We start from the raw sequence: 27699 nt of genomic DNA, 5'->3' as shown, positions 1-27699 counted from the left end.
TCCCTTCCATTGCATGCACATTTTTCATTATTTTTTCATTATTTTTAACTATTTTTCATTATTTTCATTATTACATGCACATTTTTCATTATTTTTTTCATTATTTTTTCACTATTTTCATTATTTTCATTACTGCATGCACTTTTTTTCATTCACATTATTTGTTTCAGTGTTTATTATTTCAAAGTATTTATCGTGTGTTTTCTTTTCTTGTGTATTTATGTATTAAGTTACCTCAGAAGAATTAAACAAAAAATACTTGTAATACGTTTTGTGTGGATATCTTTTTGCTTCCATAATAATAATAATAATAATAATAATAATAATAATAATAATAATAATAATGACGGTAATTGTATCGATTTCTTTTGTTCTTGTTACTTATTATTTATTCATTTATCTCCTCATCTTCCTTTTTAATATTTTCCTTTTTCAGTTACCTATTCTCTCTCTCTCTCTCTCTCTCTCTCTCTCTCTCTCTCTCTCTCTCTCTCTCTCTCTCTCTCTCTCTCTCTCTCTCTCTCTCTCTCTCTCTCTCTCTCTCTCTCTCTCTCTCTCTCTCTCTCTCTCTCTCTCTCTCTCTCTCTCTCTCCACCCCCACCCCCCAGGTATACACACACACCTACACCTGCATGTTACTGTTCCGTAAAAAACGTTCCCGTGAACTGCCCCATAACGTCCATCAAACGTTTATGCCTTTATCTTATTTATTTACCCGTTTTTTATAAGCCCCGAAGCTGCGATACTTACTCTGTTGCACACGAGGAAGGGAAAGGTTTAATATCTTTTTCTCATTTTTCTTTTGTATACTTTTATTTTGCTTTTGTAATAATGTCGTGTTGTTTTCAATGTTTTTGTCTGTTTTTGTTTTTGTTTCTTCTCGGTGATGTTTTTTTCTGTCTTCGTTGTTGTAAAAATTGTAGTGGTTAAAGTAGTAGTAGTAGTAGTGGTAGTAGTGGTAGTAGTAGTAGTGTTAGCGTTAGTGTTAGTATTAGTATTAGTATTAGTATTAGTAGTAACAGTAGTAGTAGTAGTAGTAATAGTAGTAGTAATAGTAGTAGTAGCAGATGCAGCGGCAGCCACCATCCTCGTCATTGTCGTCGTTACTGTCGTTATTGTGGTTGTGGTCGTGGTCATCCCGCCCCAACCCTTCCCTCCCTGCCCCGTCGCTCCTGGCCCACCTGTGCACCGTCCCCCGTCACCCACCTGTAATTATCCCGTGTGCAGGTGTGTTGCGGTAATGTATTTTTGCCGAATCCGTCATCGCGTCGTCGTCCTGCTTTCCTTTTTTGTCTATTTCTTTTGTGCGTTTCCCTTTGGCCGACACATGCATTTCCGGCTTCCGTTCCGCGCCTTATCTCCGCCGCGCTCTCATCTGTGTCCGTCTGGTTTGTTGCTGCTTTGTTTTCCTTCATTTTTTGTTGTGTTTTTATTATTCATTTTTGAGTTTACTGTTACTGCTGCTGCTGTTACTACTACTACTACTACTACTACTACTACTACTACTACCACCCCCGTACTACTATAATAATAATAATAATAATAATAATAATAATAATAATAATAATAATAATAATATGAACAACAAAATGATGATATTTTTTCAGCTTTGCTGGTTTTATCGTGATAATCTCATTATTTTCTATACTATTATTGTTATTATTATTATTATTATTATTATTATTATTATTATTATTATTATTATTATTATTATTATTATTATTATTATTATTATTATTTGCTATCATTATTAATATTATCATTATCATTTATAGGACATTTTTTATCTGCATGATATTTTTATGTAATTTGCTATTTGTTTGAAAAATGTTACTCGTATCTTTTCCGTACGTAAAATAATTCCAAAACTTATTAATTAATTTTAAAATTTTTGTTTTGTTTTTGTTTTTCTAGAAAATATTTTTATTTTGCTCTCTGATATATTTTTATTTTATTTTATTCATGTGGTTACCATCGTCATCATCATTTTCAGCCACTCGTAGTCTGGTGCTTATCCGCCTCTGGTGATTCATGAGATCGTAACACGTGAGAACAGTTGCTGCAGCATCGTGGGATTACATTATTTCCTGTTGTTTATTACTTGTCTTTTTACTTCTTTTTTGAGGCTGTCATTCTGTTCGGCCATTCGCGTGTTTTACTTGTCTTTCTGCCTCAAAGGTTATTCATATTCTTTTCTAATTTGGCTCCTACCCATTTTTACCTCTCTCTTTCCTTCTTCTTACCTTCTCTTACCTTCTCTCACGTGCGGCAAGGTACACGGAGAAAGAGAGAAGACGGGGGGAGGAGAGACTGAGGGAGGAAAGAAGAGAGTAAAGGAGAGGAAAGGAAACACTGAGAGGTAAAAGAGAGGAGAGGGAAGGAAGGAAGAAACAGAAGGATGAATGCGTCGAGGCAAAGGAAAAAAATGAAGGTCAGAGAGAGCGAGAAGAAAAGGAGAAAAAAAGAAAGGAAACAAACCAAAAGTGGAGTTGAGAGGAAAAATAGCTAATACAGAGGAATCATGGTAAAAAGGAGGAGACCTATGGGAGGGAAAAGGAAGGAGAGAGAGAAAGGGGGAGGGGAGGAAGGGAGGGAAGGAGGAAAGAAGTGCTTGTTACAAATGTTCTGAGCTGGAGGAAACTAATGGTGTTGACACTGTGGCCTCTCCTCCATTCCTCCATTCCTCTTTCCCTCCTTTCCTCCATTCCTCCTTTCCCTTCCCTCCCTCCCTCTCTCCCTCCCTTCGTCCCATCAGTCTCCCTCAGTTTATTTCTCCATTTCATTTTTTTTTCTGTATTCCTTTTCCTTTATCTTTTTTTTCTTTTTTTTCAACCTGTCCATCTCTCTATTCTTCCTTCATTTTCTTCTTTTCCTTTTTCTTTTATAATCTTCTCCCTCCATCTTTTTTTCTATTCCTCCTCCTTCTCTCCACTTTTTTCCCTCCATTTTATCTACTTTTTCTACTTATCCTTCTCTCTCCACTTCTGTCTCTCCTTTCCTCTTTATTTTATATCTTCTGTTCTTGCTTCTCTCTTTCCTCCATTTCATTTCCTTTTCCCTCCACTTCTTTATTTATTTTATTGTTTTTTTTATATTTTTCCTCTGTCTCCTCTTCTATTCCTTTTCTCCTTCTCCACCTTCTTTTCTCTTTCTTTCCTGTCACTTTTTACGATTTTGAAAAGTCTGCCCAATTTTGTTTATTTTTATTCACTATTTTTTTTGCTTTCCGTCATTATTTCATTGTTTGGTTATGTGTTTTATTTATTATTGTTATTATTTTATTATTGTTATTATTATCTCTCTCTCTCTCTCTCTCTCTCTCTCTCTCTCTCTCTCTCTCTCTCTCTCTCTCTCTCTCTCTCTCTCTCTCTCTCTCTCTCTCTCTCTCTCTCTCTCTCCCCGATTCTAAAACAGATACCGAGTGTTCTACTTTTTACCTCCCTCATTTATCACGTGTCCCTTCTCCGCCTAATTCATCACTGCTTCTCTCTCTCTTTCTCTCTCTCTCCGCCGCGTCCCCCTCGCTCTCTTGTGTCGGTCTCTGCCTCATTTTTCAACGTAACCCGCAAACCAGGGGAGGAAATAGAGGAGGAGGAGGAGGAGGAGGAGGAGGAGGAGGAGGAGGAGGAGGAGGTTAGTATGGTACTGATTCCACTCTTCCTCCTCCTCCTCCTCCTCCTCTTCTTCTCCTTCTCTTTTTTCTCCTTCACCTCCTTCTCCCCCTCCTCCTTTTTCACGTCTCCTCCCCCTCTCCCCTTCTCCCCTTCATCTCCCTCCCTCCCACAAACACACAAACACATATACATATACACGCCATTTCATCTCTCTCTCTCTCTCTCTCTCTCTCTCTCTCTCTCTCTCTCTCTCTCTCTCTCTCTCTCTCTCTCTCTCTCTCTCTCTCTCTCTCTCTCTCTCTCTCTCTCTCTCTCTCTCTCTCACACACACACACACACACACACACACACACACACACACACACACACACATGTTCAGAGTGTTATTACCACCCCCACCACCACCACCACCACCAACAACAACAACAACAACAACCAAAACCAAAACCAAATAGATAAATTAGCTAATAACAAACGTGGATTAATGATAAAAAATAAAATAAATAAAATTGATGAATAGCCAATCAACACAAACACACACACACACACACACACACACACACACACACACACACACACACACACACTGGCAGAAAGAAAATGGCGGATGTCGGAGTAATAATATCTGCCTCTCTCCCTCCCTTTCTCTTCCCTCCTTTCCTCCACTCTCCCTCCCTCCCTCCCTCCCTCTCAAAGGTGGTTATTATCTTTAATTAATAATTTCTGCTGCGTAGAAATGTCTCTTATTTCAAAGTCAGTACCTGTTATTATTATTGTTTTCATTATTATTATTATTATTATTATTATTATTATTATTATTATTATTATTATTATTATTATTATTATTATTATTATTATTATTATTATTATTATTATTATTTTATTTATGTAGAAGTAATAGTAGTAGTAGTAGTAGTAGTAAGAATAGTAATAGTAGTAGTAGTAGTAGTAGTAGTAGTAGTAATGTAGGTAAATGTTGTAGTTATTGTATTTGCTTTGGTAGGCATATTATTTTAGTAGAAGTAGAACGACTAGCACCATTAATAATTACTTTTGTACGTGATATTTGTAACCTTACCTTTAACTGCATACCCGGTACACCTTTGTTAGCACACCTTTGCCAGCACACCTTTGTTAGCACACCTTTGGACGGACACCTCTGGACACTCTTCCCGTCGTCCTCAGGTGTTCTAATACAGGTGTCAGTGTTACATATCTTGTTGATCTGACGGAAAACGGAAGAGTAATTTGTAATCTTGTACCATCTCTCTCTCTCTCTCTCTCTCTCTCTCTCTCTCTCTCTCTCTCTCTCTCTCTCTCTCTCTCTCTCTCTCTCTCTCTCTCTCTCTCTCTCTCTCTCTCTCTCTCTCTCTCTCTCTCTCTTTATTCCTTTTTCTTCTGTTTTTCTTTTCCTTTCCCTTCCTTTCCTGCTCTCTGTCCATTTCCTCTTTCCTCCACTTGATAAATCACTTCTGTTTTTCTCCCTCCATTACACGAGTCCCTTTCATTTTCTCTTTCTTTAACTCCCTCTTTCTTTCCTTCCCTCTCTCTTTCCTGGTGTTTTCGTTTTTATTATTTTTTTATTTGTAGTCTTTCGTTCCCTATTCTTCGTCACACTGGCAACTGATTCTTTTTTTATTGTTATGTTTTTCCTTTTTCCTCTTTTTCTTCCTATTTCCATCATCATTATTGTATCTTTCCTCTCCTTGCATTCGAGTTCCTTTTTTTCCTTTCCTGTATTCATCCTTCTCCATTTTCTCTCTCCATATCCTGCCAGTCTACGGTTTCCTCCTCCTCCTCCTCCTCCCCTCCTCCTCCTCCTCTTGATCCTCTCCTTCCTGCTGTTCCTTTAGGCCGGAAGTCACTAATTACAGGCGATCGTAATGGCCTTTGAATTTCGAGTTTTATTAATGACCTTTGCTAATGGACCCACAGAGGCGATAGAGGCCTAAGAACATATGTGGTCACTCTATTTTATGTGTTTACCTATGTGTTTGTATGTGTGTTTATGTATGTGTGGGTTTGGGGGGGAAGGTGTGTGTGTGTGCCTCGCTTTAATCCTTCTATTTCTTTTTTTTATAGTTTTTACCTCTGCCTTGCCTTCTCAGCTATCCAAAGAAAATGGGAGGGGTGGAGGAGGGGAAGAGGGAGGAAGAATTGCAATTGAAAAGAGAAAAGGGGAAAAGAGGAGGAGCTTCAAAATGGAGGAAAGAGTATGGAGGGAGGAGAGCTTTTGAGGGGAAAGGGGAGGAGTTTTGTGAAGGGGGTCAAGGGGGAGTAGAGGGGAGAAAAGGGGGGGAGGGGTGTTCATGGGGGAGGGTTGTAATGCATAAGGACGCAGCGAGCCACCTTGTAATTATGTGTAATGATGCAGTAATTGTAGTGTGTGTGTGTGTGTGTGTGTGTGTGTGTGTGTGTGTGTGTGCTGGGTCATCCTATACCCAAACATACATACACAAAAATACAAAATAAACATACGAACAAATAAAAGAAAACATACAAAGAAATATACAGAATTAACTATCAATATACACCCCAAAAAAATCAAAATAAGGAAATAGATAAAAAAACATACAAGAAAAGATTAAATGAAATATAAATATACTTAAAATTTTCACTAATATTCTGACTTCCCCTCTCCCCTTCCCCTCTTTGGCCCCCTGTCCCCCAGCTGACCTCCTGTCCTCCCCCCTACCCTCCTCCTCCTCCTCCTCCTGTGACCTCCTTGAAAGTGGCGGGTCAGCGTAGGCGTCTCGTTAGAGGGATTAAGGCCTGGAGGAAGAGGAGGAGGAGAAAAGAAAGAAAAAATGAGAAACAAGAAGAAGAAGAAGAAGAAGAAGAAGAAGAAGAAGAAGAAGAAGAAAACATTAATGATGGAAAATACGAAAAAAAATCAAGAAAGCAGGAAAAAGAAGCATGAGAAGAAGGAGAAGGAGGAGGAGGATAATACATAAGAGGAAAACATATGGATATGAAAAGGAAGAGAAAAAGGAGGGAGAGAGAGTGAAAATACAACAAACGGAGGAAAGAAGAAAGATAAGAATATATACAGACAAACAGAAAACTTGTGAATAGGAGAGGAAAAAAGAAGGAGGAGGAAGAGAGAGGGAAACAGTGATTGTGAGGGCGGTGGGGGTGGAGGTGTTGGGGGGGGGGGGTATGGTTGAGGTGGTGGTTGGTGGGGGGGCTGCAGGCGGGGGGGGCGGCCGGGTCTGACGTGAGAAATAATGAAACCACTCAAAGAAGGAAGAAAGTCGCCCTCACGCTGAAACATTTTAAGCCAGAAATTAGAGAAGGAGTTCCGTTCTTGCCCTTGTCCGCAGCCCGTCCGCCCGTCCGCAGTCCTCCTTTTTCTATTCCTTTTTTTTTTTTTTTACTCATGTCCGATATTTTTCTTTTGCTTTCCTCTCGTATTCCTTTCCCTGCACTCTTTTCCTCTCCTTTTTTTCCTGTCCAATATTTTTTTTTGTTCTATTCTTGTATATTTTTTTTCCTTTCTATCCAAGTTTTTGTTTTCCTCTCCTATTCTTTTGCTATTTTTTCTCCATCTTTTTTTCTATTTCTCCTGTCCAGTATTTCTTTCTTTTTTTTCTCCATCGTTTTCCATTTCTCATGTCTTTTTTCCTCATTTCTATTGCTATTTTTTTCTTCATCTTTTTCCGTCTCACCAATATTTTTCTTTTGCTTTCCTCTCGTATTCCTTTCCCTGCACTCTTTTCCTCTCCTTTTTTTCCTGTTCAATATTTTTTTTTTGTTCTATTCTTGTATATTTTTTTTCTTTTCTATCCAAGTTTTTATTTTCCTGTCAAATATTGTCTTGTTTTCCTTTGCTATTTTTCTTGCTATTTTTTCTCCATCTTTTTCCGTTTCTCCTGTCTAGTATTTTCGTTTGTTTTCCTCTCCTATGCTTTTCTTATTTTCTTTTCTCCATTTCTCCTGTCCAATATTTTTTTTCATTTTTCTTGTGTATTATATTTTTTTCCTATTCTTTTCCTACTTTTTCTATCAATTTCTTATCCTCTGCAATATTTTTTCTTTGCTCTTCATTTCTATTCTTTTGCCCGCATTCTTTTTTTTCTATTTTCTTTGGCCTTACATATTTTTTTTTTCCTCTCCTCTTCTTTTGCCCGCAGTCCTTTTTTATTATTTTCTCTTCTCCAATATTTTTTTTGTTTGTTTTCCTCTCCAATTCTTTTTGTAGTTATTTCTCCTTTTTTATTACATTTCTCTTGTCCAGTATTTTTTTTATTTTCCCAGTCCATTTTTTTTTATTTTCATCTCTAATTCTTTTGCTATTTTTTCTCCAATATTTTTCTTCCATATCTCCTGTCTAGTATTTGTTCCAGTTTTTCTGTCCAATATTTGTTCAGTTTTCCTCTCCAATTCTTTTTACATAGTCCTGAAATATTTTCCAGTTTTCCTGTCCAATATACATAGTTTTCATTTTCCTGTACAATATTACTTTTCTTAATTTTTGTCCAGTAGTTTTTTATTTATTTGTCTGATATTTTTTTTCATTTTTCCTGTCCACGACCTTTTACTATTTTTCCTATCCAATATTCTTTACTACATTTTTGTCCTGGCTGATTTTATATTTTTTTCTTGTACCTGATTTTCTTTATTATGTCTTCTTTTTCTTATCTTCTTGTTGTGCATCTTCTTTTTCATGTCTTTCTTTTTCCTTTTCTTATCCTATTCTCTTTTCTTCTTTTAATGGATCTTCTTTTATGTCTATATTTACTTGTAGGTGATTTTCTGTTTTGTTTTCCTTTTCTTTTCTTCTCTAGTGGATCTTCTTTTTCATGCCCTTGTCTTTTTCTTTCTTATTCTCGTAGCGGATGATATTTTTTCTTTTATATATTTTTCCTGTTGATATTCTTGATTGTTTTCCTTTTCTTTTCTCTTCTTCTTGTTGTGGATCTTCTTTTTCATGCCCTTGTCTTTTTCTCTCATTCTTTTTTCTTTTTCTTTTTTTTAGCGGATCTTCTCTTCTGTCTTTTTTTTAATCATTGTTTTTCTATAGCTGATTTTCTTTATGTTTTCTTTTTCTTTCCTTCTTGTAGTGGATCTTCTTTTTCATGCCCTTGTCTTTTTCTTTCTTATTCTTTTTTCTTATATTTTTTTTAGTGGATCTTCTCTTCTTTTTCTCTTTGTTTTTCTTACAGTTGATTTTCTTTTGTCTGTTCTCTTCTTCTTGTTGTGGATCTTCTTTTTCATGCCCTTGTCTTTTTCTTTCGTCTCCTCGTGGCGGATAATCCCGTGTTTCCCGCTCGCTCCGTCGTGGTACAGAGGGCGATTTATTATACATTCATTGTGGGGGAGATTTGCATATAGCTCCGACAGCCATCCTTGAACACACACACACACACACACACACACACACACAGAGAGGCAGATAGATAGATAGATAGACAGACAGACATATGTAGAGAAAAAGAGAAATAGAGTCGATTAGTATATGGGAAAGAAAATACTGAATAAGAAAATAAGCAAGAGAGGAAAACAGAAGTAGAAAAACAAAACAAAAAACAGAACGAACGAAAGAAAGAGAGGAAAAGACACACACACACACACACACACACACACACACACACACACACACAGACACACATCCATCCATCCAGACAGACAGACACAGTGAGAGCGAGCGAGCGAGGGAGGGAGAAAGAAAGAAAAGGAGAGGCATAGAAAGAGAGAGAGAGAGGGAGAGGGAGATAAAAGGCAGGGAAGAAAGCCAGCCGTCGGGTCGGGTCTAAGGATCTCTGTCTCTTAAGGGCGAGCATTATTCGAGCACAAAGGCCAGTGATGTAGCATTCGCTGTAGAGTTTCCACAGTGATGATGTGTTAATTTCTCGTGCACTTAAGAGCTTGCCCCTTGTCCAGCCAATAACGTGACTTGACAGCGGAGTCTTAGAGTGAAGTGGGAGAGGCGAGAGGAGAGGGTGAGAGGGAGAGAATAGAGGAGGAAAGGAGCAGGAGAGAGGATAGTGGTGTAGTTGAGTGGGAAGAGAGAGAAGGTTAGAGAAGGGAGAGGATAAGAGGGAGAGAATAGAGGAGGAGGAAGCAGGGATGAGGGTTGTAAAGGAGAGGATAGTTGTGTAGTTGAGTGGGAAGAGATAGAAGGTTAGAGAAGGGAAAGGATAGGAGAGAATAAGAGGGAGAGAATAGAGGAGAAGAGGAGCAGGGATGAGGGTTGTAAAGAAGATATTAGTGTAGTTGAGTGGGAAAAGAGAAGTTAGGGTAGAGAAGAGGGTAAGAGAGAAGATGGGGAGAGGAAAACAAAAATAATGAATAAGAAAAAAAAGCATAAGAGTAAAGTAGAAGAGGAGACTAGAAATGAGGAGAGGAGTGGAGTGTGAAAATAAAAGTGAAGGTAAAGATGATAAAGAAGGGAAGAATAAGAAATGAGGATAGGAAAGTGGGGGTGGAGTGGGAATGAAAGGGAAGGTAGAAGAGAGGATAAAAGAGAAAAGGAAAGATAATATGAAGGTAGGAGAAGAGAGGAGAGGGGTGAAGTACAGAAAGAGAACAAAGGATAGAGAGAAATAGAAACAGAGGAGGGGAAACAGGAAGGTAGGAGAGGAGAATTGAAGTAGAAAATAAAAAGATAATGAAGGTAGAAAAGAATAGGAAAGGAATGGCGTGAGAAGAAGCAAATAGGTAGATGAGAAAAAGAGAAAGTAGACGAGTAGAAAGGAATAGAGGTTGGGATAAGAGTTGAGACGAGAGAGAAAGAGTAGGAGGAGTGAGTACATTGGGTATAAGTGTTTGGTATGGCACTTCATTGTTGGTGGATGATAGCAGTAGTTTTAGTGGTAGGAATGGTGGTGATGGTTGTGGTTGTGGTGGTGGTGGTGGTATACTTTTGAAGTGGTGTTAAAGTGGTGTTGGGTAGAAGAAGGAGGGATGTTATGGTGTGGTGTAAGAAAAAGGATGATGATGGTGGTGTGATGGTGATGATGATGATGTGTGTGTGTGCGTGTGTGTGTGTGTGTGTGTGTACGTAAGAGAGAGGGAGGAAGAAGGTCCTTGGAGGTGGAGGGGTCAAGAGGGTGAGGGAGGCATAATGGGGGGCGGGGGATTGGCTGTGTGGAGAAGTGAGAGTCATGGAGGGAGGAAAGAAGGGAGGGAGGGAGGAAAGAAGGGAGGGAAGGAGGGAGGAAAGAAGGGAAGAAAGAAGGGAAAGAGGAAAGAATGAGTGAATATTTAACATCTAATAAAATCAATAATAAACGAAATAATAAACACCTCACTATAATCATTTAATACGGACACCTCTCCTCCCGAAATCGACCTCTCTTTTGGCCGCTCATTAATTTTGTCTTTGTGGAAACGGCGAATAGCGGGCTTTTTTTACGCCTTTTTTTGTTGCCCTTGAGCTGTTTCTTTAGCTGTAAAAAAAAATCAATATCTAATGATCCTCACTAAACATTATCGCACCATTTGTTCTTTGTGTGGAATAATGAAAACCCGAAGTGATGTTTGGATTAAGCCACTGTGTGTTGTGATTTATATATTTAACTCATACAAAAGGTAAATATACATACATTGTCATCAGTGCAATTCTAAGGTGTGATGATGTTAATTCATTTATATTCATCCCAGGAATTGATTTATATACATTTTTTTTCTATTTCAGGTGAGTGTCGTTAAGTCGAGGAGGCGATGTGCAGGTAACCTCGGATTATTCTTTTTTAGTAACACACACACACACACACACACACACACACACACGAGGGAGGGGGGGGACACTAACTGATGGCCGCCGCCCCGCCCCGCCGCCCCGCCACCCCCGGCCACACTTTGATACAGGAGAAGGACTGATGCCGCGCGGTAATGACGGACGAGACCGGGCGAGGCTGGGCCCACGGGGGTGATAGTGTTACCCGGGGGGAGAGAGAGAGAGAGAGAGAGAGAGAGAGAGAGAATGTTACTTTGATATCAGAACGTTTTGAATTTTCCATTGCATGAGTCTGCTAGTATTATTTGTTATTTATATATTTCTTGTATTCTATATGTAAGACTCTCTCTCTCTCTCTCTCTCTCTCTCTCTCTCTCTCTCTCTCTCTCTCTCTCTCTCTCCTCTCCTCTCCTCTTGTCTTCTCTTCTCTTTAATTCTCTATAATTCCTTCCCCTTCTGTCTCTCTCCGCCATATGACCACAGATGTTGCGCCGACTAAACGAAACTTTCCAACTTTCTCTCTCTCTCTCTCTCTCTCTCTCTCTCTCTCTCTCTCTCTCTCTCTCTCTCTCTCTCTCTCTCTCTCTCTCTCTCTCTCTCTCTCTCTCTCTCTCTCTCTCTCTCATCAGTCCCTCCTCTTCCCCTCTTCCTCCATCGCTTCCATCATTATCTGCTCTTCTGCCACAACAAATTCTGCATTACCAACCCCCAACGCCGCCGCCGCCGCCCTCCGCTCCCTCTCTTCATACTCTCAGTGCCTCGCCGCCCCTTCCCGCGTCCATCATGCCTTCACTCTGTCGCCCCATCGCTCAGTAAATAATTCAGTATCTGTTATGTTATACGCCGCCCCCGTCGCCGCCTCCGCTGTCTCCTCCTCCGAGCGTGTTTGGTGAGAGGCTTAGTTCATGAGGTTTATATATTTTTCCTTTTATTATATTTTGCGCTTAAGGAAACAATCGAAAGCAAGCTGAAAATAACAACGGGTAAGAAAGTATACGGAACATTATTATTATTATTATTATTATTATTATTATTATTATTATTATTATTATTGATTTGCTTATATATATTTTTCTTTTATTGTTATCATTTTCTTAATACTATTGGGGCGTAACAGCAGTACATGGTTTTATTATCAAACCTTCTATTATATTCTTGGTGATTGATGTTAACGATCGTGATATCATTTTTTTTTCGCGGTAATATTCTGCGGTTATCGTCCGGCTATCGTTCCTTCACTGCTGCCGACATTTGATATATTGTTGGCTCGTCACTTACCTCTGTGTTTATTCTGCTGGAAGTGTAATTTTTCTGTCAATAATATTTTTCTTTTCTTTTTGGTGATGATTCTGAATATTTTTCTTTCAATCATTCTGTCATTTCTTTTTCTTCCTCCTTCACCATCTAGTTTTTTTTATTCTTTTTTCTTCTATTTGCTTCGTTAATTATCATATGTTATTGTGTTTCAGTATTATGTTATTTTTGCGTTTGTTCTTTTTCATTTATTATTCTGTTTTTCTTCCTCTACCTTCCCAGTTTCTTTCTTCCATTGTTCTTCCTCCTTTTCCTTAATTTTTCAACATCATTATTTGTCATTAAACGTATTTTTTATATTATTTTTAAGTGGTTTTGATTTTTCTTTCATTTAGTATCTTATTTTGTTTCTTCTATATATCTTAACTTAATTTTTCCTTCTATGCCTCATCTTTCTTCTTTCTTATACAATCTGTTTTGCGTTTTTTTTTCTGAATTTTTGCTTCACTCATTTCATTATCGTACTTTTTTTTTCCTCCACCTGATCGGATTTCCTTTTTCCCGCTCCGTTTCCTTTTATTTCCTCTTTTCCCTGCCCTACTTCTCTGTTAATAGATTTTTATATTTTTGCGTATTTTTTTCTGAATATTTGCTCCACTTATTCCATTATTGTACTATTTTTTCCTCCACCTTATCAGATTTTCTTTTTCCCGCTCCATTTCCTTTTATTTCCTCTTTTCCCAACCCTGCTTCTCTGTTGATAGATTTTTATATTTTTACATTTTGATAATTTTGTCAGCGTTTTTAATTTCCAGTCATTTAATCGTTATTCTCCTTTTATTTCATCTTCTCGCAGCGCTCTTATGTATTTTTATTTCTACCATTTCCTCCTTCCTCTCCTTCATTCCTTATTCTCTTCATCCTTCGCCAGTATAAATATTACCGTTATTTTAATTTTAATCATCGTGCAAGTATTTTCTTTTTCTCTATTCTTTCATTTCACATTTTTTCTCTGTTTTTTCTATTATTTTCTTTTCCCTTTTCTTCATTCTTCCTAACATTATCAACCTTATTGTCTTATGTTTTGTGATCATTCTATATTTATTTATTTGTCTTTTTCTGTCTTTACACTTTCCCTTTCTTTCACCTTCTCAAACTCTCTTCCATCTCTCCTCCTTCCCTTTCCTCCTTCCTTCCTTAGCTTCCTCCTCCCATCTCCCACGTGTTTGTCTTCCTCGCCTGACTCTCCTTCTCCTTCCTTCTTTCTTCCCTCCTTCCTTCTTTGATCTTCCTTAATTCCTTCTTTTTATGTTGTTATAATGTCCATAAACTCTACTCAATAATTTTCCTTATTTTTTTTATTTTAATCGTTTATTGTTTTATTATACTTTTGTGAGTTATCTATTCTTGGCCTTTTGTTTTTATTATTTTGTCTTACCCTCACTTTTCTCTCCTTCGTTTATATCTAATGATTCGAAAAAAAAATGTATCGGTGCTTGAGACGAAGAAGGAAAAGAGGAGGAAGAGGAGGAGGAGGTCGGGTATTTCCTCATGTTCAAGTGACAGGTTAGGGGGGAGAAGAAGAGGAGGAGGAGGAGGAAAAGGAAGAGAAGGAGGAATAAGAAGAGGACCTTTGCACCCCTGACATGACAGAGCAGTGTGTTCTTCTTCTTCTTCTTCTTCTTCTTCTTCTTCTTCTTCTTCTTCTTCTTCTTCTTCTTCTTCTTCTTCTTCTTCTTCTTCTTCTTCTTCTTCTTCTTCTTCTTCTTCTTCTTCTTCTTCTTCTTCACCATCTGTTCACCTCATTATTTTTTTCCTTCCTCTCCGTCACACTTTCATTACTCACCATCCCTTTCCTCCGCCCCCTTTTCCCTTCCTTCCTTCCTTTTCGTTCCCCATTTTCCTACTTTTTTTCCTTCTCTTTTCCATCCTCACCCCAGTCCTCATCCCTATTTCTCTCACCCCTTTTTCTTTTGCCTTATCTATTCCTTTTTCTTTGCCTTTTCTCGTTTTTCTTTTCCTATCTTTCTCATTTTGTTTTTTCACCTTCATCCACTGCTTTTCGTCTTTCTCTCCTTCCTTCCCTCCTATTTTTCTACTTCTCTCTCTCTTCCCCCTTGCTTTTTTTTCTTTCTTTCCTCTCAATCTCTTTTTCACATCATTTACATATAGCGACAGAGGATAACCTATTTCTATTCCTTTTTACCTTCCCAAATCCTTATCTCTCTTTACCTACCATCCACCTACCCACCTATATACCTACATACATACTTACTTGACTATACCTACATACCTACCTACTAACCTGTCACCTTCCTTTACTACCTAACAACCTACCTATCCCTTACCTCTCTGTTTCTCTCTTAAACTTCCTATATACATAAAGACTTACCTATCTACCTACTAACCTACCTATTAACCTAACCTAACCTAAACTAACCTAACCTAACCTAACCTAACCTAACCTATAAACCTCACCTTACCTAACCTAACCTAACCTAACCTACCTATCTGTCCCCTTCCTTTACTCCCTATCCACAATACTTGCCTACCCACCTACCGCTCTTTCTCTTTCTCTTACCTTACCTGCCCGCTCACCTGGATACACACACGCCACACACACACACACACACACACACACACACACACGTACACACAGTCATACCTGCAATCATCTCCCTCAGCCGATGATTGGGAAACAGATGCAAAGTGGAACGTGGATGATAGGCGGCTGACGAAATTCTAATTATGGCTATTGTGTCCGCGTTTCCTGTCCATTATTTCCCTTAAAGCAGCGTGGATATAGAAAAATGGCAAGTGTGTCTCCTGCCCGTGTTTGTGGGAAGTGGGTCTCGCCGGGGAGTGGCCACGAAGCCTTTGTTAGGGGTAAGGTGAGTCCATATTTCCGAGACCATAGCAACTTCATTCTTCTTTGGGAATTGGTCGAGGTCATTGATTGGGTTGGGTGGGATGGGGTGGTTGGGGTGTTATGCGTGCACAGGTGGTGGCCGTGTGTGTCTGTGTGTGTGTGTGTGTGTGTATGTGTGTGTGTGTGTGTGTGTGTGTGTGTGTGTGTGTGTGTGTGTGTGTGTGTGTGTGTGTGTGTGCAGTACAGGAGCTTGGCCAAGGTCAAAACGATAAAAGAAAATGATAAAGGAGACAGAAAAAGTAAGTAGCTGAAAAGTCGGATCCAATTGTGTGTGTGTGTGTGTGTGTGTGTGTGTGTGTGTGTGTGTGTGTGTGTGTGTGTGTGTTTCCGTTAGAATTATTACTAAGCGGAGAGGATGGTTTCTCTTCCTGCTGTAGATATTTTTTTTATTTTTTTATTTTTTGTTTAGTTAATGCGACGATTTTAAGCTCACAGTAAATAAACATCAGAAAAAGGAGGTGAGGAGATTAGAAGGAAGAGAAAGATAGAAGAGAAAGAAGACAAGAAAAGAGAGAGAAGGGAAACAAGTGGGCATCATATTGTAGCTTAGATTCGGTGCTGTGATGTCATATGATGGTGTTGGAATCTGATATTGGTGTTGAATGGTGATTGAATACTCCTTAACTCACACCAAAACAAGAACGTAGAAGGAAGAAAAAACAAGTGAGGATCATACTGTAGCTTAAAATCGATGTTATGGTGTCATGTGATGGTGTTTAAGGCTCATTTTGGCGCTAAACTCACTCAAAAAGACACCACAACAAGGACGCGGCGGGGAAGAAGACAAGTGAGCATCGTCAGGAGGTTCCAACCCGCCTCTAATGTCCCCGTCAGACGCTCTTGTGTTTCGATCCTTTTTGTCCCCGTGTGGCGCAATCGAGCAGCCGTCAGCGTCTGTTTGGGCGACGCGTGACAGCCTGGGTGACGGGGCTACGGCTGTCACCTGTTCCCTGTCACCTCTCTTCATGTTACCTGTCCACCTGTCTGCCTCTCAACCCCATTCCTCTTGCCTTCCTCCTTTCCTTCCTCTTCATTCTCCGTTTCTCACTTGCTCTTCCTTTCTCCTCGTCTTCCTCCTTCTCAGTTGATTTTTACTTCCTCTCTCCGTCTCTCTCTTCCATTTTTCTTTCCTTCTTTCCTCCTTTCCTCCTTTTCTCTCTTTCCTCCTCTCTTGCTCTTCTTTTCTCCTTGTTCTTCTCCTCCTTAACTGACTTCTACTTCCCTCTCCTAAGTTTCTCCTTCTCCGATTTTCTTTTTTATGCTGGTTTTATTTTTTATTTACCTGTTTCTATCTGACTGTTTTCCTGCTTTCCTCCTCTTCTTTTCATTATTTCTCATTTTTTATCCTTCTCATACAATTTCAATTTTATCTTCTATCGCTGTTTCATTTTCTCACTCTTCTCCAGTTTTCTTCTCTTTATTAATTTCTTGTAAGTCTTCTGTATTTTTGTCTTTTTCTTCTCTTTCACTTTTTTTACTCTCTCTCTCTCTCTCTCTCTCTCTCTCTCTCTCTCTCTCTCTCTCTCTCTCTCTCTCTCTCTCTCTCTCTCTCTCTCTCTCTCTCTCTCTCTCTCTCTCTCTCTCTCTCTCTCTCTCTCTCTCTCTCTCTCTCTCTCCTCCTTCTCCTCCTCCTCCTCCTCCTCCTCCTCTGTCACCTGTCCCCACACGTCAATCAAATGTTTTACTGATGACACGACGTTTTTTTACCTGTTTTCGTACGCGCCCGCCAAGGAAAATAATGAACGTTCATGATGCTTTTACTGGTGGTGTGGGCGGGCGAGATGACGATGACGCAATACTCTTACTGGATGGGGAAGGGGGAGGAGGAGAGATGATGCAACCTACCCTTCCCGCACTCCCACACTCACACCCACACACGCACATTCACATCAGAGGCATTTAGCGCGGCACGAGTTAGGTAGATTGTGTTTTGGGTGTGCGATTGTTAGCTTAGTTAGTTGGGTTAGTATAGCTGTTTGTGTTGTGTTGTGGGTACATCGGAGGAGGTTATAGAGAAGGACTTAGGGTTATAGGAAGAAGAAGAAGAAGAAGAAGCAGAAGAAGAAGAACAAGGAGAAGAAGATGATTATGAAGAAGAAAAAAGAAGAAGAAGAAGAAGAAGAAGAAGAACATTAAAATAGTGAAATATGAAAGTGAGTAAGAAAATATAACTCTGGGTGTGTGTTGGTGTGACTTATAGTGTAGTAAGTTTATTTTTATTTTTTTACAACGAGTCGACACAAGTGCAACAAAAAGGGTGTAGAAAAAAAAGCCCGCTACTTGCCGCTCCCACAACTGAAGATAGCATAGAGTAGCCAAAAGAGCGATCACATTAGTTGAGCTGTGTGTTGTGTGGGGACGTGTTGATATTTGATAACGTAATGGGTGTGGATGTGTGTATGGGAGTGTTATGTCATCCTTACCTGTCCTACGTCACCCTCTCTCCCACACACACCTTCCTTACACCTGAGCGACGGAGAACAAGCGTGGGAACCAAAGAACGGAGGGTGAAGTCTTGTTGTCACGAGGAGGAAGTGAAGTGCGTGGCCAAGGTTGTGAAGATGAAAGGCTTTGGAGAGGAAGAGAGAGAGGAATAGATGGGCAAGAAGAGGGAGGGAGATATCATGATGGAGAGACAGGGAGAGGGAGAGGGGGAAAGGGGATGTATTAAGGGTGTAAATGGGAGAAGATAGGGACAGGGAGATGAAAGGATGGTAACAGGGAAATGTATATAGTAAGAGATAGAAACAGTAATAGACAAAAATGAAAAAAAAGAGATTGGAGGAGAAAGTGAAGATAATGATTAAGGAAGAGAGAAAAATACAAAGGGAGGAAGAAAACAGAGACGCAGAAAAAGGGAAAAAAGAGGTGACAAAGAAACAGATAGAGTAAAATTATAAGATAGAGAAATGAAGTAAATAAAATGCTAGAAGAATAGTAGGGAAAAATAATGTGAAAAAAGTGTTCAAAAGAAAGATAGATTAAGTATAGAATAGAAGAATATAAGAATGTGAAAAACAGTGAGAGAGAGAGAGAGAGAGAGAGAGAGAGAGAGAGAGAGAGAGAGAGAGAGAGAGAGAGAGAGATAAGAGTAAAGAGTAGACGAAAATTTGACTATGTGTGTGAGAGAGTGCGAGAAAGGAGACTGAGGATAAAGAGAGAGAAAAAAATAAAAAAAGAAGGAAATGAAAATGTGAAAAAGAGTAACGGAGAGAAAGATCGTTAAAATAAAGAGTATAGACGAGAATTTGCGTATGTGAGAGAGAGGGAGATACCGAGACCGAGAGACCGAGAGCGCCCGTACCTCCCTATCTCCCTAACCATCGGGCGGCCATTGAGCGCGGCCCCTCATGTAACTGGGCCATTACTTGCCATCACCTCGTCGACGCGGATTAATTCGACGACGATCACTCACACTCGTCCTTATCGCGGATCATCTGAGGCGCGCGAGGCAGAGCAGAGCCGAGTGAAAAGATGAAGAGGAGGAGGAGGAGGAGGTGGAGGAGGAAGAGGAATGGGGTGAGAAGAATCAGGAGGTTACGGTGTTAGAGAAGAAGGGCGAAGGAAGGAGGATGTTGAGGAGGAGGAGGAGGAGGAGGAGGAGGATGTAAGGATGTCGGAGGAGAAGGCATAGGAAGAGGATTAAGAAGATGAAGAAAGAAGATGAAGAAGAAGAAGAAGAAGAAGAAGAAGAAGAAGAAGAAGAAGAAGAAGAGACAGGAAAAAAAAAAGTTACTATAAAAATGATATACAAGAGAAAAAAATATATATAGTTTTGAAGAAAAAGAAGCAAAAAAAAAAATGATTAGAAGAAAAACAAGAAGAACACGAACAAGAACAAGGAGTGATATGGGAAGAGACAGACGAAAAAGGGAAGAGGCTGGTGGTGATGATGGTGACGGTGAGGGTGAACAAAACATTAGTAAAATAGTGAAAAATAAACGTGATTTATGGAATTAAAAAAAAAGGACTTGGTGTAAAAATTGCTGTAAGGAGAATGGTATTGAGAGAGAGGAGAAGGGAAAAGAGGTAGCCGGAATAGAGAAGAGAGGAGGAGGAGGAAGAAGAAGAAGAAGAAGAAGTAGGCTTGTAAAAGGAAAAAAAAATGTTAGAGAGAAATATAAATAAACCAAGGAGTAGAAGATTGAGAAAGTTAAAAAAAGAGTTTGTGATAGAGGTAAAGAAAGCGAGAGATGAAGAGTAGACGAAAATTTGAGTGTGTGAGAGAGTGCGAGAAAGTAGACTGAGGCGAAGATGTAGAGGGGTTAGCGAAAGAGGGGAAGAGGAAAATAAAATACAAACTAGAAGAAAAATCGACACACCAAAAAAAATTGTGTATCTCAAAACCCTGAAGAGTAACTCACAAAATAAATACATGAAACGTCGTGGCGGTGATACTGAAAAATGGCGGGCGTCTCTTCGACCTCAAAGCGGAGACGAGTAAAAAATGGGAGGTGGGAGGGGGTCGGCGTGCCCCCCGGAGCCCCTGGGAGCGGGCGGGGCGACAGCTATGGATGGAGGCCGCGGAGAGACGCCCGTAATGAAGGGGGTAATGAAGAGAAATGTACGCCCGGGCAAGCAGGTCGACCCGTCAGGCGCGTTTGAAAGATGTGTCGTCGGCGTGACACTTGAAGGATGTCAGCCCTGTGGCGGAGGCTGACGGCGGCGGCGGCGGCGGCGGTGGGGGGTGGGGTGGAGGAGGAGGAGGAGAGGAGGAGGTGACTGTGTGCGTGTTTGAAACGGAGGAGGAGGGGAAGAGTGAGGGAGAGAAGGTGGACCAGAGAGGAGGAGATAACAGTTTGCGTGTTTGAGAAGAAGGAGGAGGAGGTGAAGAAGGAAGAGGAGAAGAAGAATGAGGAAGAGGAGGGGAATTGGATGAGGTATCGGAGAAGGAGGAGGAAAAAAAGAAGAATGAGGAAGAGGAGGTGGGATAGGAGGAGGTGTCAAAAGAGGAGGTGAAGGAGGAGGCGTCAGAAGAGGAGAAGAAGGAGGAGGAGAAGGAGGAGGAGGAGGAGGAGGAGGAGGAGGAGGAGGAGGAGGAGGAGGAGGAGGAGGAGGAGCTTCTATTTCTGTCGGAGTGACGGCCCCCCGCGGCGCCGAAGAAGAGTCTGTGCTAATGAAGGTGATGGCTCCGGATATTTTTCTCGTATTTGCATAACCTGAGAGGCGGCGAGGAGGGGGGGGTGGTGGGGGGGGGGCCGGGGGGGAAAAAAAGGACAAAGAGAAGGAAAAATGTGTGCCTGCTCTGTGTGTGTGTGTGTGTGTGTGTGTGTGTGTGTGTGTGTGTGTGTGTGTTGCTTTCCCCTCTTGTTACTCGAAGAAGAAGAAATAAGAGGAAGGTTCAGAATAGAAAGAAGGATTGCTATATTTTTTCAGGTAACTTTTTTCTTTTTTTTTGTCTCTTGCAGGGATTGAATTATATCAACTTCACGCAAAAAAATACTCAAGTTATCTGCATATTCCTATTTTTAATTTTACTTCCTGCGTTTGTTATCTTCGTTACTATCATCATTATATAGACGTGATATGTATACTAATCCCAATTTTAATTTACATCTCAAGCGTTTGTGTTGATATTATTGCGGCTTTCGTATATATTTTCATTTCTCGCTTGTGTAGTTTTTATCCAGCACGAGATCAAGGGGTAATGTTACGGAGATGAGCACTGTGGCCACGAGGAGCTATAGTGTATGCTCCCAACTTTACTATAATTTCCTTCCTCCGGCTGTGATCTTTGCTACACGCACCTTTCATTTTCCCGCCTCTCAGCACGAGCTCAAAGGGTAATGTTACAGAGATGAGCACTGTGGCCACGCGGAGCTATACGGTAAGCCCCCAACTCTACTTTAATTTCCTTCCTCCAGCTGTGATCTTTGCTATACACACCTTTCATTTTCCCGCCTCTCAGCGTAATAACAACACTACAGGTAATTTCCTTTCAGTAATAACCTGTAATTTTCGTGTCTCATTAACCTGTGTCTCCGTAAGTGCCCAGGTAAAACAAAATGTATAATATAAAAAAGGTATCGAGTAGCATTATACAGTTTCGAGGCCGTTACGTTTTGAGGTGTTTTGTGTTGATTATGTGTAAAAAAGGTGAAAGTTTGCTGTTGAAAATGTAATAATCTTCGGGCGAGTGTTTCCGCGGCCGTAAATTCGCCAACATTCGGGAAGTGTTTAAACGCGCGCGAAATATTTATTCATAGACATTCTAAAATTCCACACCCGCCAAGTTATTATGGACGCGAAATGCTCTCCACCTCTACCACCACCACCACCACCACCACCATCACCATCACCACCACCACCACCACTTTCAACACCCCTAACACCAACATCGCTACAACCAACATCATTACCTTCACTACTACTTACGTTGTCACTACCACTAACACCATTGCTACCACCACTACTAATAACAATTTCACCACTAACACCGTCACCACCACTAATACCAACACTAAAATTATCACTACCACCACCATCACCACCACTACCATGCTCATCACTATTACTTTCATCCATTCCACTACCACCACCATCATCACCATTACCTTCATCACCACCATCAACACCACTCCCATGCTCATCACTATTACTATCATCCATTGCACTACCACTAACATCATCACCATTATCTTCATCACCACTATCACCACCACTTACCTGTACATCACTATCGCCATCATCACTACCATTACCACCAAAATCATAACCACTACCACCAACGCTACCATCATCACCATCACCACCACCATCATCACCACCACCACCACCACCACTGCCATAACTAACTCCACCACCCACTACAGAAACGCAAATGCAATAACCTTTAAAAATACGCAAATCATAAACACGTAAAACTATGATATAAAAAAAACGCATTGAAAGAAAAAAAAAAAAGAGAAGTGGACGGTACCGCATAACACCTCAAAAAGCATAAATTCGAGAAACAACAAACAACAGCAACAACAAAAACTCAGAACCAGGTAAACGGCTTCCGGCACCTACCTGGAAAAATATATTAAACTGGAGAGAGAGAGAGAAAGAGAGTGAGAGAGGAGAAGAAAAAATAAGAACTAACAAAACAAAACAAAAAACAAACAAACAACGTAGCGGATCCTTAACCAAATGCACAGCGGCGGTGAATAAACGTGTAGAGTCGACGAAAACAAACAAACAAGCAGAAAAGGAAAAAAAAATGAGTAGACGGAGGTAACAACAGCAGTAGAAGTAGTAGCAGTAGCGGCGGGGGAAAGAGCGGTCGGGGTCGGGGGCGGGAGCGGGGGCGGTAAGGGAGGCGGTAAGGGTAGTGTTTGGGGGTGGGGGGGGGGGGGTGTCGGTGGAATGAATAGCAACATTACGGTTATCGATACGCAGCCTAAAGCGGGGTTGGTTTACCGGGTAATGAGACAGGCGAGTGGGTCCGCTGTTTATGAAAAAGACTGCCGGCCGCTGCGAGAACAGAGGGGGGCGAGGGTGAGAACGAGGGGGCGCTAGTGTAAAGGGAGGAGGAGGGAGGATATGAGGGAGATAGAGAAGTGAGGGAGAGAATGAGGGAGGGAACAGAGGAGAGGAAGGGTGAGAACGAGGGAGAGAACAGAGGGGGGCAAGGGAGAGAACAGAGGAGAAAGAGCAAAGGGGAAAAAATGGGGGGGGAGAGAGAACAGACGATAGGGGGAAGGGAGGAAGAAGAGAGAGAGGGAGAGAGAGAGAAGAGAGGAGATTACGAACAAGAATGAGGGAGTGAGAGAGAAGGGACGTGAAGCAGAAACAGCAGGGAGAATAAGCATAGGTGAGGCTGAGGCGAGGAAAAGGGAGACTGTGAGTAAGGGAAGGCAGGTGTGAGGTAAGGTAAGGGATGAGGGATGTGTGGGGTCAATAACAGGAGATGGTAGGGTGACTAGGTGAGACAGGGTGTGTGTAAAGAGATAGTGAAAGGAAGAAAAGCAAGGCAAAGGCAAGGGTGAGTAAGGTGTATAAGCTTAGTCAGGGAGGTTAGGTTAGGTTAGGCAGGGAGGGTGTTAGCATTACAGGGAGGGCGGGGTGCTGTGGTTAATGTTACTGAGGCCCAAAAAGTCTCGCGGAGGACAGATACAGTGGCCTATGGAAAGTGGTGGTGGTGGTGGTGGTGGTGGTGATGGAGGGGGAGTGAGCACGGAAGGGTTTTCAGAGAGAGGGAGAGAGAGAGAGGGAGGGAGAGGGTCAGGGAAATTGGGGGTAAGAGGAAAGGTTGTGTGTGGAGGGCGAACAGTTATTGTGGGAAGGAGGTGAGAGAGTAGCGGGGAAAAAAAAGAAAAAAAGAACTTGGAGGTGAGAGAGTTGCTCGGGGAAAAAACTTACGTAATTTTTTTTTTCATGTTTTCTTTTTTCCTTGCCCAGTGAAAAGTTTCCATTGGTGTGTGTGGCGTGTATTACTTGTTTGTTTTACCTGCGATGTTAAACTATTTGGTCTGTACTCTGTTATTAAGAGGTATGTAATTCAGTGAAGGTGAGAGTGAGAAGGAAGGGGTGCTAGAGCAAGGTGAGGAGGAGGAGGAAGGATATGAGGGAAAGAGAAAAGTGAGGTAGATAATGCGGGAGAAATAATAAAAGCCAAAATGAGGAAGCCATTGAATAAGGGTGGAAAGAGCAGGGACAGGGGAAAGGGAGGTAGAAAACGAAGACAAGGGAGAAATAACAGAAAATATAAACGAAAACAAGAGGATGAGAGGGGAGAAAGTGAGGCAGTAACAGCAGTGAGGGAAAGCTTAGGTGAGGCTGGCCGTGGAAGAGGGAGACTGTGAGGACGGTGAGGCAGGCAGGGTGTGAGGTAGGGAAAGGGATGAGGGATGAGGGTCAATTTCAGCGTGTATTACTTGTTTTCCCTACGATGTTAAACTGTTTGCTCTGTACTCCGTTAGGTCTGTTAGATATGTAGGTTATTAAGTATGGTGAATATTAAGAGCTATGTTAAATCGATGTACCGCTTTCATTGGTGTGTGTGAAACGTGTATTACCTGTTTCCCCTACGATGTTAAACTGTTTGGTCTGTAAATTTTTAAGTATGGTAAATATTAAGGGATTTGTAACTCGTGTACTGCTATCATTGGTGTGTGTGTGTGTGTGTGTGTGTGTGTGTGTGTGTGTGTGTGTGTGTGTGTATTAGTTGTTCTTCCTCCCCTTGGTGTAAAACTGTTTGGTCTTCAGTCTAAAGATGTGTGCTAAATATAGTTACGTGGATTACCAGGTATAGTATTATTGGGATGGTAATCATGTTAAATAAATGAAGCACAACAATTTCCCGCTCACCGCCTCATCCTCTCATGCTAACACCTGGCATTAGTGTGATTTGTTACCTGTTATATCGCTCGAGACTTTTACGGCTACAATCATTGATATTTTTCGTTCTACTGTCAGTCTGAGTCGGCTCCTTAGACGCTCAACATACAGGGGAATGCATTGGTCTCTTTCTCATGTGATGTAATGCTTATGGAGGATGACAACATTGAACCTAAAATATTGGCCACTCATTCTTGTCTCTTGTATTGGAGCAGCACCTAGAGGCTTTTCGTTCCTAATGTTTTTTTTCCCTTGTTCTGCCTCGCTTGCTGTAAGAATAAGGAACGAGCAATACCCATCGTCATCATCCTCATCCATCATCATCATCATCATCATCATCATATTACTATTACTGTTATTATTACTGTTTTATAACCTTTACTTTCATCAGTATCTTCTATTTCACTCCCATTACTTGTTAACATTAGTATCATTTTTTTCCCTATTCTGATCTAGACGCTGTGTGTGTGTGTGTGTGTGTGTGTGTGTGTGTGTGTGTGTGTGTGTGTGTTTGTGTCTAGCGGAACACACCTGGACCGCCCACGCCGCACAGGTGAGGCAGGAAGGTGGGCGGCGGGCAGGTGAGGGCGGCGGTGACACGGCTGACGAGATAATGGCAGGGATACCGTGTGTGTGTGTGTGTGTGTGTGTGTGTGTGTGTGTGTGTGTGTGTGTTGCGCCCATTTACCGTTAATCAGACAGTGACGGAAGGAAGGGAACAGAAAAGTAGGAAGATGGGGGAATAAAGAGGAGGAGGAGGAGGAGGAGGAGGAGGAGGAGGAGGAGAAGGAGAACATAAGAACGTAAGGAGTCTGCAAGAGGCCGGTAGGTCTATACAAGGCAGCTGCTGTGAACCTAGTATCACTGTCCATGAATTTATCTAATCTATTTTTTTAATGTGACCATTGTATTGGCACTCAGCACATGACTCCTCAGCCTGTTCCACTCATCTACCACTCTGTTAGTAAACCAATTTTTGCCTATGTCCCTGTTGAATCTGAATTTATCCTGTTTAAACCCATTACTACTTGTCCTACCCGGTTCTCTTACCATCAGAACCTTATTAGTATCCCCCTTATTAAAGCCCTTCATCCATTTACACGCGTTAACCTCTATCAGTCACCTCGCACCCTTCGCCTTTCTAGAGAATGCAAGTTTGATTGTTTGAGTCTGTCCTCGTATGGCAAGTTTCTTAACCCCTGAATATCTTGGTCATTCTTCTCTGTACTGATTCTAACAATTTTTTTATCCATTCTTTAGTAATGTGACCAGAACTGAACCGCATAGTAACTAAAGCTAAATGTAGTTTGAAAATGACTTCCTCGCTTCTGTTGCTTACGCTCCTTGAAATAAATCCCAGTAGCCGGTTTGCTCGATTGCTTCTAAACAGGATTTCTTGCTTTTTCGGGAACCAAAAACGAAAACGTAGTATTGATGATTTTCCAGTTTTCTTCATGTTCATCATGGGGGAGACAACGACGCCAAATCAACTGTAGAGGATGAACTCTACAGTTGATTTGGCGTCGTTGTCTCCCCCAGCGGCGCCATCCGACGAAATAGTCTCGACGTCGTCATCGCCTGCAGTGGATTTGGCGTCACTGTCTCCGCCAGTATTTCCTTCCACTGAATCATTCACGTTGACGTCATCCTCTGAATCTTCTACGGAATTATTCACAGCGTCTTCTACTTTCCCTCTCGTGGACTTCTCGCTGTCTGTGCCACCACCTCCAATGCAGTCTGGCGTGGAATCGTCTCCCGCTGTAGTTCCCCAAGACTGCTACACGGAACCGTCTCGAGAAGCCACCGCAGTAGATTTCCTTGTAGAGCCGGTTGCAGAAGTTCGTGCAGATACTCTTACAAAAGAACTTCCTCCTCACCACTACCATCACCACACTCACCATCACACCCACTACCACACTCATCACCACTATAGGCACCCAAGAGGCAGAAAACGTTCCCGCCCATCATGCAACTAACTCGTGCCTAAACATCCCATCCACCATTTAACTAAACACAAAGCCAGCTGACCGATCAACAGGAATACCGAGACTTTCCCTTCCCTCTCCCTAGGAAGGAAAGACTTTCAAACACCATTCAAACACCCCAGACCTCCTCTTCCCTCTCCCTAGGAAGCAGAGGCTTGCAAACAGCACACACCACACCAACACACCACCACACCACACCACCACCCCAGACTTCCCTTCTCCCTCCCCGGGAAGTAAGTCTTATTTTCATCCACCAATCAACAATAGCCACAAAAAACAATAGGGGGGGGGGGGGGCAAAGTCCGACTGTCACTTCCTCGTAGTGCCCCCTGGATAACGCCAACGACAGCGGCGAGGCCACGACAGGCCCAGCACGCCGGTGGTGGAGGAAGACACTTGCTCAAGAGTCTCCTGCCCAGCCTCGGAATGGACGGATTGAACGCCATCTAACCAGGAACGGAAATGTCGTACGAGACAAACCACGCATCAGGCTGAAGTTGGCGACGCTGAATATTGGAAGTGTAGGAGAAAAAAGAAGAAATAGTTGATCTAATGAAACAGAAGCATTGGGAGCGAACACTGAATGTCAAGTATGTCCGTAACAGGACCATCGGCGTAACACTAAAGGTGAAATATCAAGATATTATATATATAGATATATATATATATATATATATATATATATATATATATATATATATATATATATATATATATATATATATATATATATATATATATATATATATATATATATATATATATATATATATATATAAAAATAAAACCAAAATATAATAAATTAAAAATAGAGAATCTCTCTCTCTCTCTCTCTAAATAAATAAATAAATAAATAAATAAATAAATAAATAAATAAAAAGAAAGAATGAAAGAAAGAAAGCAATGGAGGAGGAG

Source organism: Eriocheir sinensis, chromosome 52 (assembly GCF_024679095.1).
Source record: "Eriocheir sinensis breed Jianghai 21 chromosome 52, ASM2467909v1, whole genome shotgun sequence".
Classification (NCBI taxonomy): Eukaryota; Metazoa; Arthropoda; class Malacostraca; order Decapoda; family Varunidae; genus Eriocheir; species Eriocheir sinensis.
This window is presented reverse-complemented; position numbering follows the sequence as displayed.